The 15,584-nt window shown below is 38.5% G+C and overlaps 1 protein-coding gene and 1 long non-coding RNA gene across 7 annotated transcripts in view; both read left to right on the top strand.

Moving 5' to 3' along the window:
• Positions 1–15,584, top strand: part of LOC134649537 (uncharacterized) — a 194,213-nt gene that overhangs the window by 27,719 nt on the left and 150,910 nt on the right. The window lies entirely within an intron of this gene.
• Positions 2,495–15,584, top strand: part of LOC134649680 (uncharacterized) — an 82,089-nt gene continuing 68,999 nt past the window's right edge. Inside the window, exons 1-2 of the long non-coding RNA XR_010096982.1 lie at positions 2,495–2,639; positions 6,330–6,473. This is a non-coding gene — a long non-coding RNA (uncharacterized LOC134649680). The remainder of the gene's footprint in view (positions 2,640–6,329; positions 6,474–15,584) is intronic.

Here is a 15,584-nt window from a genome sequence, read left to right as displayed (position 1 = left end):
ATCTATTGGATTGTCACGGATATTGCTTATCAGCTGGCACGGATTAATATAAATATTTTATTGGCTAATCCAATTGGTTCGAGTATTTATCATAGTTACGTAGAAATGTGTGTGGGTTCTGAATATGTTAAAGCGATTACGTACTTTCAATAATACTGTATTCTTCGCTCTGTTATTATTATTAATTCTTGAAAACAATTTCAGAGTTTACTAACATATTAAATTAGCTCTTATTAAATGTGATAAACATTAATTGCATGAACAAAATTCGCAAGTATAACGGGCTAGCAATAACTGACTAGGACGTTATTGTCTTATTGTACCGCGAATTGGTAATGATATATTCTTGTTAAAATTAATATGGATTTTTGCAAATAACGCTTGATCTATGGTCGCTCGATATCCTAGGAACCCAGTTCAAAATTTTCTTGTGTCCACTCCGAACGATAAAAAAAAATCACGTGACTTTAGATTTTATTTTGAAGTGAAAACTTCTTTAGCGGCGCGGCGCTGGGCACTTTTTGAGGTGGGGAAAAAATTATAAACTCGAGACAGCGTAAGGCGATCACGTGACCGTAAGGGGCGTAAGACGATTTGACCGTGACCGTAACCGACGTGACCGTAAGCTCCGTAAGGTGGCCACTCATAATTTAAATGGCATTTAAATCAATAAAGAAAAACTAAATGTTATTTGACATTTATGTTGCCGACTCCTTTTCAAGACTCTTTACCTATGTTCAAATAATTTGACGTTGTCATGGCAGTATGTACTTAAATAAACATGTCAATGAAAAAGTGTGATCTTATTTGAGAATGATAATAAATTAATAATAATATATATAATAAATAAATAGAATACCTCCGCTAAACGTACGTATCGTGTTACCGGGCGTCGGTAACATAGTGAGGTGAGTTTTCACTTCTATCGGCACTCCCGGAGTGCAACCGTTGTTGCTTGTTCTTCCAATACCTACTTCTGCGATCTTCTTATCTTCGACAGAATAAGGAAATACTTTTAAAATGTTTGAAAAGAATGCTTCCATATTTTTACGTACAACAACAACTTACGTACAATTACGCACAATTTACGTACTGTTTGTTACACTTACCTTCTTGTCAGTTTTGTATAATGTATACCTACCTAAATAATGAAAAGCCTGACTAAAGCCGTTGTTTGAAAACAGCATACTAAATGAGAACACTAAGGCTGGGTTTAGCTAAGTAAAATGAGGGTCAGACAAGTCCAAAGTTCAGTTTTAAGTGGATCTTAAAACCAACACAACCGCTACCCAGTGGCGTAGCTAGAGGATATGGCGCCCGGGGCAGGTACCAAATTTGCGCCCCCCCCCCAAACGAAATGAACTAACGAAAGGGATACTTTTTACTTATTAAAGTTTACTTTTGATTTAGACAAAAAAGTGTTTTTTTAGTCCATCGGTGGCTAACAAGCATACGACACACCTGATGGTAAGCCGTCACCGCATCCTATGGACGTCTACACTCCAGGGGCGTTACATGATGCGCGTTGCCGACCTTTTTAAAACTTATGCACTTCTTTTTTTAAGGGGTGGGGCAGAAGTAGCGGAGGCTGGGGACGTTGTAACAGGGTACGGTTGAAACAGAGTTTCTTAGCTTATGGTCAGAGACCAGGGTGGGACGACTGCCCCCCCTTGCCCCACCGTGGGTACGCCTATGGATCTGTCTGCCCCAGAGTAAAGTATCGCCTCCCTTTTGAGCACACCGCGTATTGAGCACACCGAGTTTTTTGGATACGAGCGCAGCCTACCCAGAAAGGTGGCTACGAAATTATTGGACGTCACTGATGGAGATGTCAACACCGAGGCTCCCAATACTCCCTGACATGGGAAGGGTTGTGCCTTGAAAAATGAGGTTTTCTTAGCGGTAAACGCGCAAAATTGAGCCTTGGTGGGATTGAATTGGACTAAATTCTCCCGATCCCACACCGAAACTCTGGATAGAATGCTCTCAATACCTGACACAGGTTTTTCACGGCATTCTAGTATCACAGAACGAGCGATGTTGGCACGGCATGTGTTATACAGGTTGGTCCAAACCTTGCCGTCCAACATTTTTTTTTAGATTCCTCATGCTGTGGGCTATCAGAATATGTATGTTAGCCGACTTTTCGTAGTTTTCGAATTATGATTTTTATTACTTTTAACTTTTGTTCAGAAATTCCGGGGTGAAGCAATTATTTATTTAAAAAAAAACTATTGAACTTTTTTGAATAGTATTTCTTTTTGTAACATAATACTTTACAAACGGCGCAGTTGCTAAAAAAAATCAGCATCCTCACTTGGCTGAGTTGGAAAAAAAAAGCGGCCAAGTGCGAGTCGGACTCGCCCATGAAGGGTTCCGTATTTAGGCGATTTATGACGTATAAAAAAAAACTACTTACTAGATCTCGTTCAAACCAATTTTCGGTGGAAGTTTACATGGTAATGTACCTCATATTTTTTTTTTAGTTTTATCATTCTCTTATTTTAGAAGTTACAGGGGGGGGGACACACATTTTACCACTTTGGAAGTGTCTCTCGCGCAAACTATTCAGTTTAGAAAAAAATGATATTAGAAACCTCAATATCATTTTTGAAGACCTATCCATAGATACCCCACACGTATGGGTTTGATAAAAAAAAAATTTTTGAGTTTCAGTTCGAAGTATGGGGAACCCCAAAAATTTATTGTTTTTTTTCTATTTTTGTGTGAAAATCTTAATGCGGTTCACAGAATACATCTACTTACCAAGTTTCAATAGTATAGTTCTTATAGTTTCGGAGAAAAGTGGCTGTGACATACGGACGGACAGACAGACGGACAGACGGACAGACAGACAGACAGACAGACATGACGAATCTATAAGGGTTCCGTTTTTTGCCATTTGGCTACGGAACCCTAAAAAAAAGTGATACTTAATAGTCATAATTTGTCAGAGTCGCCGGTTAAAGGAACTGAGGTGGAAAGCTTCCAAATTAGTAATTCATTACAAAAATCCTCTTTTGTTATTTCTACTATTATTTTATGGGGTCACTTCCCTAACGCTATTTCATGTTATCAGTGCAAATACCACGAACAATTATTAGAAGGCATAAAAGCAACGCAAAGCTTCACCCCGGAATTTCTTAACAAAAGTTAAAAGTTAAACTCGAAAACTACGAAAAATCGGCTAACATACATGGGGTATATTCTGATAACCAACGACGAGGACTCTAAAAAAATTTTTTGGAGGTCAAGGTTTGGACCACACTGTATACAGGGCACAGGGTGGCTAAAAAATAACTGCATTTCCGTTGCCAGGGAGGTTTTGGGATTATACTGAGCAATTTTTACTATGAGACCAACCCCTAAGTCGCGAAAAAAAAAAATTGACTGTTTCCTACATTTTGGCTGGTCCATTTTCTATGTGAGGTCTTTTGCCCATTTTGGCGCCCCCCCTTGGACGGCGCCCGGGGCACGTGCCCCCCCCAGCCCCCCCCTAGTTACGCCACTGCCGCTACCTAACTAACGCAATTAGCGATATTGTTGCCATACGGCTACCATATGGTAGCCACGTTGCCTTCTGTCACTTTCTTGTGACTAATTTGTGCTTTAAGGCCTAGGAAAGAATAACTTAATAGGGATGATGATACATGTTGAATTTTATAACAAAATCTAGTAAAATAGATAGCAAACGAGCAAGTTATCACAATAATGTGGATATTAAAATAAAATATTGAAAAATTACAAAAATACAGGACCTGAAAGTTTCAAAATTTAAGTTTTTTTTTAACTTCCAAAAACGATAAAAGTGAGGGTACCATTCGATTCCTTACATTTCATCCAAAAAAATATTGTATAGCAACTATATACATAAACGCAATATTTCACCGACAAAAACGCAATTTTCTTGTTTTGTCCATACTACAAGATGGGCTCCCAGAGACCTTGACGTCACGGCCTCTGGCCGTTTTGTATAGGGCGTTTCGCGAGTGAAGTGCGACTGTCGGCCTTTGACTACAATTTCTGACTTTTGTGTTACTTTAATGCAATGGGTCCCATATAGACATTTGATCCTAAAAACAAACCCGATCGATTGATACCATAAATGAAAATTAGTCATGTAGCCTATTAAAGAAGCACACCAGAGCTTATTTAAAAGTACTTAACAATAGGCCTTATTGATTTGAAATTATAATTAAGTAAAGAGACAAATGGTTCACATTGACCAAAAATTTTAAGACATCATGCAACCTTATCTTACCAAGTTTACTTATATTTCAAAAATCTTAATTATTGTATTCTAAAATCAAGATTAGAAAATGTATTTTTCCAGAATTCTTGTAGAAGAGTCGATTGTAATTAGCCAGAAGCGCTTTTCGGTGGCAGTTTAGGTGAAGGGTGAACCCTTCATTGTTGTAACAAATCAGCGCTGGGTAAATACTACGCCGATACGGCCGTTTACGGACCACGTGGATACAAGTTATAAGTTATGAACGTTGTTTATATAAGTACTGAAATAGTTTAAAAGGTATACATATGACAGTCACAGTTCTACACCATTTTTGAATCATAAATGCAAAGTGTGCTATTTCCTGACTTTGCTACCATAGGACTCCTTCTGAATAAACAAAAAAGCATACACCTCTCCAATTCTCATCCAAGCAGCCCGATTTGCTGCTTCCATCCAAAGGTCTGCAATCTTTATTATGTCAATCTGGGAACTTGCTACAACCATTTTACTCCTAAATATCAACTTAAATCTCAACTTAAGTACCAACGTCGCCAAACTATTGTATAGAAAATTACCTACTTATGTTAGGGCACCGACTGCATGCATTTCATTGCAAGTGCAATCCACCCGCTACTCTCCGAATCTTGCACCACACCCCCGAAACGCAACTGTGTCAACACAGTCGAGATAATTCGAATACTCAATAAGGAATGTGTTTTCTTATCTCCCGGTCCAATCGGGCCCTTTGAACTTCCGCCAAGTTCTGTTGCCTGCAAGAGTTACGTCAACTCCATTTAAAGTTCCCAAAATGGCAATGACGAATTAGATTTGGTGGAATCTGTCAAAGTTTCAGCTATCACTCATTGATGTGAACTCGTTACGTTTGAAGAATGGTAGAGTTAACCTTTTGATTGCAAAAAGTTTTGGAACTTGATTTGGAGATGGAGAACCCATATTATTTGATTTCTGTGCCATTTCGTAACCTGTCACAGTGACAATAATATGACATCCCTAACGGATTTTATATCGATTGTCACTGTGATAAGGTACGAAGTAGCGCAGGAATAAAATTCCTTGACTTTACCTACACTATGTTCCCAGCGAAAAGTGCTTCAAAATCTACCTAATGCATATTCTCCGCTGTCACTATTACTAAACTTGTTCTTTGTTTGATGCTGCTACAATGTCTCTATGTTCACAAATGTCAGACATATCGCGATGTCTACGCGACAACGCTTCAAGTTGCTTGACTGTCAAGCTTTTTGACAAACAGAACTACGCGAGGCAGTGACAGCTGACTTTTGTTTCGTCGTCATCGCTTCAATTACAACAATGCCTCACAGAATAATGGATCGAAAAGATTATTAGAGATAGTAGGCACTTAAAAGATTCTCCATAAAATGATTTCCCTTCTCAATGTTAAGTCAGTGGCACAGTTTAGGTTACGACTAGCCATTAATTTAAAGCGAAAATTGAGTCTATCTACAGGGTATCATAAACCTGCTTTATTATTATGATCCCAAAAACTATTACTCGTCATGTTGTTTGGTACAAACTAAGAAATGTGCGATACTTAGGAAAGTGTGGATACTTGTATTGAAATATTTATGTAACTATTTTGTATTTTGTTATTACTGATTCTGATTTTATTTTCTGTTAAAATCTTTTGAGACTGTTATGGATTTCAAACAGATCAAAGAGACAGGACAGGTCAAATCCATAACAGTCTCTGAACAAGAAATTAAAATCAGAATCGGATTCGTTTGGCCGTCGACAAAATATGGCTGACTTGTCATTTCAGATCTTTTTATGATCACAATATACCTAAAGGATGACTCACCCTAGAACTGTCCGTGTCCGGGGCAAGGCATCCAAGGGTCATTCCAACACTTCGTTTTCATATGATGGGTGTTCAGGTGATGCTTTCTATAAAAAGCGGCCAAGTGCGAGTCGGACTCGCCCATGAAGGGTTCCGTATTTAGGCGATTTATGACGTATTAAAAAAAAACTACTTACTAGATCTCGTTCAAACCAATTTTCGGTGGAAGTTTGCATGGTAATGTACATCATATATTTTTTTAGGGGGGGGGGGGGACAGACATTTTACCACTTTGGAAGTGTCTCTCGCGCAAACTATTCAGTTTAGAAAAAAATGATATTAGAAATTACAATATCATTTTTGAAGACCTATCCATAGATACCCCACACGTATGGGTTTGATGAAAAAAAACTTTGAGTTTCAGTTCTAAGTATGGGGAACCCCCAAAATTTATTGTTTTTTTTTTCTATTTTTGTGTGAAAATCTTAATGCGGTTCACAGAATACATCTACTTACCAAGTTTCAACAGTATAGTTCTTATAGTTTCGGAGAAAAGTGGCTGTGACATACGGACAGACAGACAGACAGACATGACGAATCTATAAGGGTTCCGTTTTTTGCCATTTGGCTACGGACGAACGAAAAACGAAGTGTCGGACGCCTCACTTCGGACCCGGACCGTTCCACCATGAGTCATGCTTTAATGTGAAGTTGCTGGCCGATACGTAGCCTATTCTCTGTGGTAGATTAATTAGTAATTACGTGCTATAAGTAACGACATGCCTATTTACGCACTTAACCCGAGGCATCCGGGTATCCATTAAAATGTTTACTACAGCCGTTTAACAGTAATAAATAAAGTAAAAGCTGTAAAGCAACATAGTTACGTGTTAAGTTGGGATCACAATTTATATGTTGTTTTGTAATCAACGAAATTAGTACAGACAGCATCAACAGTAACGTATCAGACAATGCGTCAAAAGTATCTACAATTTTCTGATAGATTAACTGATCTGATGCTATGCTATATGTAACTAAAAATGTAACTAACTAAATACAATACTAAAAAAATACTACCTAAGTCTAGAATAATGAATATATAATAAGCATGTAATAATAGTATTAAGCAAACGCGGTTAGGACCGCGCGATCTCGCCAACTATTACATAAACCCTAGAGGTTTCCAATAGTGGCATGCATGTAAAAATTGTAAAGTTGTAAAGTGAATAAATAAATTAAAAAAAAAAAAAAAAACTATGTGTGGCCGAGTGAAATAGTGGTCAGGACGTTAGCCGCGTAAGATGAAGATGCCCGTTCGATTCCGGCCACCGCCACCGGTGGACTTGGCCACTTTTTCTTCAGTGTGTGATATTTTTTTCACATTGTTTGAGATCCGTTTTCATTGAATAAGTATTCAACAGTTCCAAGCTTATCAATACATATATTATTTACGGTAATTGGAATAATATTTTTAATTGAATCAAGAATATAGCTATATAGACCAGGTACTTGTACTAAACTTTTCTAAGGCGGTAATAAGCAAACGCATATCTGCCTGCTCATATCATCTTTGTAATCAATACATATTATAAAACAAAGGCCCCTGCCGCGTCTGTCTGTCTGTATGTTCGCGATAAACGCAAAAACTACTGTACGGATTTTTATGCGGGTTTCACCTATTAATAGAGTGATTCTTGAGGTGGGTTTTGGTGTATAATTTGTAAAGGTTTTGTGCAAATTCGTAGAACTACCCGTGCGAAGCCGGGGCGGGTCGCTAGTAATCTATATGATACGGTAGCCTAGTACTAATTGCATGCCGGAAAGGTCGATACACCTATCACGGCTCAAAGCCTTGCCGCTGCCGCAGACTACAATCAACTATAGATACAGATACGCCACTTACGAAAAACCACATACATACCTAACCTACCTCCTGTAGGCTTTAGACTACCTCCTCAAAATACCTCTTTAGTTGCTGCAATTATCATCTGAAAAGATGCTGTGGCCAATGATGATGATGATGAGGTCATCATCAGGTAGGTACCTATGTTTGAAGGTGATATTCGGATGGCAACTGCATTACTGTCGCGGCATTACTGCTGCCATGTTGACGCGGGTGCTGATGCTGTCTCTGTCAAATTCCTTGCTGTATCAGCTATAGTTACAACTAACATCATCACTGCCGCTATTAGAAAATTCAATCCGTCACGCATTCACCATCCTAATCTCACATTTACCTTTTGCCTGAAACGAGCAAACTAATTGACTGTTTTAAATTTTTGGTAACATTGTGCATGTTTTGTATATGTCGCATGGTGACGACAGTGGCGCCGCACGCGATAGATTTAAGAACTTGTACCTACGTCGGCGCTAAAACATGCTGATGGTAATGTTCCTTTTTGTGTGAGCATTACGTATTTATTTATTATATATTAAAACTTTACTGCATTTTCTTTCAGTCATCCATTGGATCAAACTTGCACCTAATTAGTACAGGATCGTAGGCGCATCTGTTTTGTATTATATAATCTATGCCAAAGCCTCACCGCTGCATCCGGCTGTCAGTCGGTGCTATTATAATTTTTAATGCCGCCGTTAAAACTAACCTATAAAGATATAACTAGATAAGATACTCCACAATGTAACTTGCATGTGGTTAATAAGGTTTTATGGACAGGTGGAGGTTACTATGTTAATTTGATAGTTTTTAATGCAATGAGGCATTAATATTGACCAGTTTATCTCAGAATAAAACCTTAGACTCTGGCACCAGCAATCGACGCATAAATTGTAGATATACCTATATGATCTTTAGGTATTCCCTCTTAAATTCTGCTACTATAAAGGCCTTTGCAGTTTGCACACTTCTGTCATTCAAAGCAAAAGATTTGAACTTATTTTATCCGTGAAAGTTATTTAACTGCCCGAAAGCTCGTTCAATCTCGTAAAATCTATGAACTTTGTCAGAATTTATACGCTTAATTAAATAAAACCGTTTTATGGATGTGAAATATGACGTGACATTGGGTCGATTCCGGTTTTATAAATAACGGCGAAAGTCCATAAGGGCCGCGGAACATCATACATACACGCGATTTGAAAATAAACACGCTACCCGCTGGAGCGCGATTCTGGTGCGATTAACTAAAATAGGTGTAAGTGAAAAAAAAATTGTAAAACAAGCTTAACACTTATTGTTTGTCACTTGTTTTCATTCATTTTTTCCTGCGTCGTAATTACCTACGCGTTTTTAGCGTGGCTCCTTCAGAATATTCCTAAGCAAGTTATACAGTATTTCTAACGCTACGTCTTACGTAGGTAGGGTTTGCAATCCGGATCCGAAATGTATGAAATTATCCGGATCTGGATCCGGATCCGCGGATATTCCCATACATTTCGGATCCGTCGTGCAAACCCTATACATAGGCGAACAACGCGCGAACGCCGCGCGGCCGCCGCGCCGCTTCGCGTCTAAATCGCTCACGTAGGAGTAGGACATACCTATACGTATCAACGGTTTGTTTCATCCTCGCCGCGCCGCGCCGCCGCCGCGCCGCCGCCTCGCCGCGTTCGCGCGTTGTCCGCCTACGTAAGCCGTAGCGTAGATAGGAACCTTCGACACCGGTTAGAAGGAGAGGTGACCTACATGGCATTTATGTTATGTAACCGATGAATGGACTAACGGTCATTTACTGGAAGATATAACGTGTCAAATTCTCCAATTTTTCCAGTAGTTACTAGCGTATTTTGCGGTGGCGGGACGTACAGGTCGATTCACAAGAGCTCGCACGAATGGAATGAATGAGTGAATGAAAATATCTATGTGTGTATCGCATTGACCAATAAATTGGTGGCTCTGACTGTATAGTATACCCATACAGGTGTCAGAGTGTCCCTCATACAATGAAAGTTTCGTACATTCCATTCGTGCCAGTTTTCGCGAATTAACCTATGCCAACTTACTATTTTAAAAAGTTGTTGTATATTCTATTGCGTTTCGATTAAATTCTAACCACCGTAATACGGACACGATGACACAGTATTCCTTCTTAGACTAGATGAACACATATTTTCCGCTAATGGCTAAACTTCGGTGTATGCCTGTACCAACTTTTGATGTCGTTAGGCTTTAAAATATGGCGACTGGGCTAGTAGCTCATGTTTTATAGATGTTTGTTTTGAAAAGAGACGAAGTTTTTTGTTGCGTGAATATTATATCATTTGGGGTGACATTGTTATATCATCCTAGAAACACCTGAGCTTATACAGGCCTACATAGGTACATAATATGTACCTATGTGCTGTATAGAAAGCTTAGAAATGACATTGAAAACTAGCACCGATTTAATAAATAACATGGATATCATTAAATTCCTACAATAATGTATGGTTTAAGAGGTAAAACCTATATAATGACGATATTGTAAGTAATGTAGCAACATGTTGAACCCTAGTCGCGCGACGCGAGGCAGCTAAACGATGCGCGAGTTCAAAACTCCACCACGAAACTATGTGACCGGTCCCACTTTACCTAACCGTTGCAGCCAGCGGAGCAAAATGTACTATGAAGATGAATTGAGCTCGACCTTAGCTTCTATCAATAGTGTTATACGTATAGATGTGTCCATTAAATCTGTTGGCGGACAAATCTGTACGTATATCTCTAGCTAATAGGTGGTGTAGGTATAAATAGGTATGTAAAATATATATTGCTCTTTCCATTGTGAGAAATCGAAGCTAGGGATGACCCAGTAGGGCAGAGGCTAAAGAGATGATGGTAAAGTGACATAGTGACATAGGCTATCAAAAAACCATTTAAAATTATATTATCTTACACATCCTTACATAAAAGTAAGTAACGCAATACCAACGCATCTGTAAAGTAAAATCGTGTACATTTTTGCACCTAACCTAGCGGTTTCTTCAATGTAGTCATCATTGGCACCCCTTCTAATCTTCGCGGGGCAAGCGAGGCATGTATATTCTTTTATTGATCCTAACCCTCCCTGTCAGAGTTCATTCCCTTGACACTTGTATCATCCTTCAGTGTCCGATCTTGCTTTTTGTACCCTATCCGGACGTTTACTTTCAGTTTGCCCAATCATTTTCATAACATCCTTTATACATAGGTACATATGTATAGGTGCATACACCTATCAGGTACATTAACCAAATTTAATCTGTGGTTACCGATTTAGCAAGATATCTGCAACTTTCGATCTCCGCCACTTAGATGGTTGGAAGTCCTCAACTGTGCGTTCCTCCAGAAACATTCTGCCTCGCGCACAACGAAACTATGGAATGATTTGTCGCCCGCGATATTTCGGACCGAAAAGTATAAAGAGCGTACTCTCATTTTAAGGACCCATGTAGTATTGCAGGTGTCTATGGTAACTGCTTACCATCAGGCGATTCTTCTTCTCGTTTGCTTCTTATAACATTTAAAAAATTATTTTTCTTAAAGCAAGTATTGCTGCCTCCCAGAAAATGCCACACCTAGCCGTAACAATAATAAACATGACTATGCAAAACAACATGACTATCTGATTCGGTATTCCTCACATTCGCATCCCCGAGTCACCCTGGGAGCTTTTGAATTGCAAAACGGACTATCGCAAGAAACAGAGTAAAAACCGGCCAGGGAGGTAGAAATTCATAGATGTGTCCTAAGGCCGAGAAACGTATGCTCTACCCTGATAAAGTCCCAATGGGGCTTGCGCGAGCTTCCTTGGTACAAGTAGTTTGTTCCGTTATTTATACTGTACATTTATTTTTCCAATATTACTTGTCTCGTCGAAACTGGAAAGTTTACGTTTACCAAGTTTGTCTAGGCGGGAAAACTTTAAGTAATGAATGACTCGGACATGATATGGATAAGGTAAGATTGCTTTTATAAAAAAAAAAATAGTTTTATTTGCCAAAAAGTTTACAGGTTTTACTTAACCTATGACTGCCACACTAGGCTACGCCTGTATTGTGTAGTCAGATTGAAAACATTACTACATTGAGTTACCTACATCCTACGCTGAAGTTTTATTTTTAACCGACTTCCAAATCTCAAAGAAGGAGGTTATCAATTCGGTTGTGTTTTTTTTTTTATTTTTTTATTTTTTTTTTATGTTTGTTACTCCATATCTCCGTCATTACTGGACCGATTTTGAAAATTCTTTTTTTGATTGTATGTATATGCATACAGATTGGTCCCGTTTTTGTCAAAACCCAGTTCTGATGATGGGATCCATGAGGAATCGAGGGAACTCCTGAAATCTTAAAGGCATACATATAGTGATTTTTGTGTTTTTATCAACAAATCAAGCATATACATTCAGAAACGTGACATTTGATGAAGTGGAACTGCTGATGATGATCAGAACGGAACTCTTCAACGACGCATAGTTCACGTTTGGCGATTTGTCCTCTTCGTTATGTTTGTTAAGCAAGTTAAGTTTTTAAGCCACATTTTTGTCAAGCTCGAGTTCTGATGATGGGATCCATGAGGAATCGAGGGAACTCCTCAAATCTTAAAGGCGTGCGTATAGAGATTTTTGTATTTTCATCAGAAAATCAAGCATAATTATTAAAAACTGTCGCATTTGATGAAGTGAAACTGCTGATGATGATCAGAACAGAACTCTTCAACGACCCATAGTTCACGTTTGGCGATTTGTCCTCTTCGTTATGTTTGTTAAGCAAGTTTAGTTTTTAAGCCACATTTCTGTCAAGCTCGAGTTCTGATGATGAGATCCATAAGGAATCGAAGGAACTCCTCAAATCTTAAAGGCATACATATAGTGATTGTTGTGTTTTAATCAACAAATCAAGCATATACATTTAAAAAGTAACATTTGAGGAAGTGCAACTGCTGATGATGACCAGAACGAAACTCTTTAACGACGCATAGCTCGCGTTTGGCGATTTTTCCTTTTCGTTATGTTTGTTAAGCAAGTTAGGTTTTTAAGCCATATTTATATCAAGCTCAAGTTCTGAACATGGGATCCATGAGAAATCGAGGGAACTCCTCAAATCTTAAAGGCACACGTATATAATTTTCTGTATTTTCATCATAAAATAAAGCATTAACATTAAAAACTGTCGCATTTGATGAACTGGAACTGCTGATGATGATCAGAACAGAACTCTTCAACGACGCATAGTACATGTTTGGTGATTTCGAATTTCGACTTTGACTTGGACTGGGACCCGGGCTCGGATCCAGATCCGGCCTCGTACCCGGATCCGGTTCGGACCCGGACCCGGACTCGGACACAGACCCGGACCTTGACCCGGAAAACCACTATGATACCTAAACTAAACAAACTACTATGATTACCTACCATAAAATGTAGGTATAAAGTATGATGAGGCCAAACCCCTCCCGCTCAAACCCCCGTACACCGCACCGCATGCGCCGTTAAGTGGGTTAGGTTAGGTTTGAACTGCTATCCTCACAGAACCGAACAAAAGTGGGTTAGGTTAGGTTAGAACTGCGAGCCTTACAGAAACGAAATGCTACTAGAAAAGTGGGTGGTTTTACCTCCTTTTCTACATAGCGCACCATCTACAATAATCTTTCACCGGGCCGCATAGAAGTCGGTTTTTTTTTCTTAAAAATTATCTAATAAGCATCTAGTACTAACTAATATGTTTAATTATGATAACAGGCTTAATCTAACAGGAACAATCACAATTTAGGTAGAGTAATAAGTTTAATATTAATTCATACTATTTTACCTATTGTATACAGCAATCATGTGAGGTGTGTTTGTGGTGTGAATGAATGTGTGTGGTGTGTGTGTGTGTGTGTGTGTGTGTTATAGGACGTAGCGAGAGTGAAGGTTACATTTCTATTATTAAAAGCCTACCGAGAGGTTAGACTATTGATTTTACCAATCATTTGTCTTCATTAGCTGCTAATATAAGGAATAAGGTTTATAAGGAATTATAATTGCACAAACCTATATGAACTTGATAATCTTAAATTTGAATACGCGACGTTTTGATAATTTTTAATTTGACTACATTGACTGAACTACATTGACTCTAAATATAATACTTCTTAATCTATAAATCATTACCTTGGGGGATATGAGGTAAATTTGTGCAAGAATGTGATTAAGTTCTAAGCAAACAAAGTCACAAACTCAAGCTAGTTATAAGTTTTAATAGTTACCTAGGTTCTGTGAGCTCAGCGTTCAGCAAGCTGTAAATTTAACAAGGAGGTGATAATACCTTCGCCGTGCTCAATGGCACGATCCCGTGGCATGAACTTTACCTGCTCATTAACATTCATTGGGTTCAGGATGCTAGTTAGTAAAAAAGAGCAGGTCCTGTTATTTTACTACGCCACCTGTTGGATGTTGTTGTTTTGAATTACTAATACTAACAACAACGTGAATGAATTCCGTGGAGTATGCAACTTCTATGAATATTATGCCGTTTTTCACTGTAGCTACAGAATTATACTTGTACTTAATTTTGTGATTAATAACAGGGAGCGATTGTAATTATATTTTATCTTAAGTAAATTCGATACAACAATTCATTTAAGTTTTATAAATTTGTATTTTTATTTCGAAAAATTGTCACTGTTTTCAGCTTTATACGCTGCCTTTTCCAGCCTTCATGACGCGGCATGAAAATGACGCATCCATTTGCGGAATTATTACCACATCCGTGTAGACTCCATTCACTGAACGATAATATTCCGCCCGATCTCTACGATCCGAAAAGATGAACTTAATTCCGATATTAGGATATCGCACGCGTTCGAATAGTCTCCCTAGTAGATATTACATACGTTACTGATTTGGGGCCGATTCTGTAATATAAATGCGAGTCACCAGTTAGTGCGAGTGAAATGCCTTATGAGGTGACTCTCGCATTTCGTCAGCACCAATCAGACTGAGCCGCTAAAGCTGATTGTTGGTAACTGTCAAGGTCGTGAAATACCAAAATAAGATGAAAACCACATCAAATGGTTAAAACAGAATATGCCTTATGTTACTGATTCCTTAACACTGGTGTGGTGATTTTATTTTCGTTTATCGATAGTGTTGGAATACCTATTGTGAGCGCGAGTCATTGTGAGATAATTTGGGTTGTTTTGAGAATAGGGATGTTTTTTAGGGTTCCGTAGCCAAATGGCAAAAAACGGAACCCTTATAGATTCGTCATGTCTGTCTGTCTGTCCGTCTGTCCGTCTGTCCGTCCGTATGTCACAGCCACTTTTCTCCGAAACTATAAGAACTATACTGTTGAAACTTGGTAAGTAGATGTATTCTGTGAACCGCATTAAGATTTTCACACCAAAATAGAAAAAAAACAATACATTTTTGGGGTTCCCCATACTTCGAACTGAAACTCAAAAATTTTTTTCATCAAACCCATACGTGTGGGGTATCTATGGATAGGTCTTCAAAAATGATATTGAGGTTTCTAATATCATTTTTTTCTAAACTGAATAGTTTGCGCGAGAGACACTTCCAAAGTGGTAAAATGTGTGTCCCCCCCCCTGTAACTTCTAAAATAAGAGAA

The sequence above is a fragment of the Cydia amplana genome, chromosome 7 (assembly GCF_948474715.1).
Source record: "Cydia amplana chromosome 7, ilCydAmpl1.1, whole genome shotgun sequence".
In the NCBI taxonomy this organism is placed as follows: domain Eukaryota; kingdom Metazoa; phylum Arthropoda; class Insecta; order Lepidoptera; family Tortricidae; genus Cydia; species Cydia amplana.
Note: the sequence above shows the minus strand (reverse complement) of the source record. Positions and strands in the feature narration are given on the sequence as shown.